Raw genomic sequence first — 1,209 nt, forward strand, 5'->3', positions numbered from 1 at the left:
CATATCCCAAACCCAATTGCTTCCTAGTAGCGTTGAAAGTTCCTTGGAAAGATTTTGAATCATGTCCTAATTGAATGAGAGTGTGTCTTGATTTGGTCTGTGCACCTAGAAATTCAACTTGATAGTTATTCCGACATCTTCTGATGTGGTCCAATCTCACTACTTGAAGTTTTGTGAGCATAACCATTTCAAGAATGATTTATTTGCGTCGAAGCGAGTTATCAAATTCTATTTAGCCTTTGCTTTTGTTCCTGACCCAAGTATTAAGCCATGGGCCAATCATAAAGTGTCCCATGTATCAATTAGTATTATTCGGGGAGAACCGATCCCAAGAGGGAGATATTGTGATATCCCGAGTTTTCATATCCTAGATCTTTCATCTCTTTCTTTGTGAATGTGGATTTAAATCGAAGTTAATAATTTTTCCTTCATCCAACTCTTTTAGTAATAGACTCAACTATGTCGTTGTGATTATCATGAGCTTATGTGTCGGAAAGTACTCCAAATCTTAGAAAAATATAAACTTGTTCATCAAGCTATTTTAGTTGTGTATCCTCAATTTTTCTTGTCTTCCTAACCCAACGAGCGACATTCGGGGATGAATGTTTCCAAGGGGGAGATGATGTGATACCCCAAGTTTTCCCGTTAAATATTTCACTCCCAAATGTGTCGAGTCATTAAAGTCTTTTTATCTTTCCAAGAGTCCGTTAAGATCTTGGACGAAAATGTGTTGAATTCTGTTCTTTATTGTGATTAATAATTTTTCTGTGTGGAATTTCTGGATATGCGATCCGTCATCGCATAGAGCATCGAATAAGATTTCCAAAGATATGTGGATCATCCAAAACGGACACTCGAGCAATGAGTTATGATCATTCCGATCTAACCGTGAATAGTGGTGAACAGTAAATGTGCAGGAAAGAAATACTGAGGCCAGGCGAATTTTAGGGTCAAATTCAAATGATCATAACTCCTTGTACATAATGATCTAGATGAGCTACTATATATCAAAAGAAATCTCTGAGAGTCCTCTTTCTAATGAAATTGGTTTCATCCAATTTGCTCATCGGAGCAAAAAGTTATGGTCGATCTACTTCAACCTATCAAAACAGTCCACCAAAGGACAGATTTGACATTATTTGATTTTTAAGGGTATTTTGGTCATTCCCACTCCAATCCATCCGGGTAAATCCATGGTTTACCCGGATG

The sequence above is a fragment of the Capsicum annuum genome, chromosome 2, assembly GCF_002878395.1.
Source record: "Capsicum annuum cultivar UCD-10X-F1 chromosome 2, UCD10Xv1.1, whole genome shotgun sequence".
Taxonomy (NCBI): domain Eukaryota; kingdom Viridiplantae; phylum Streptophyta; class Magnoliopsida; order Solanales; family Solanaceae; genus Capsicum; species Capsicum annuum.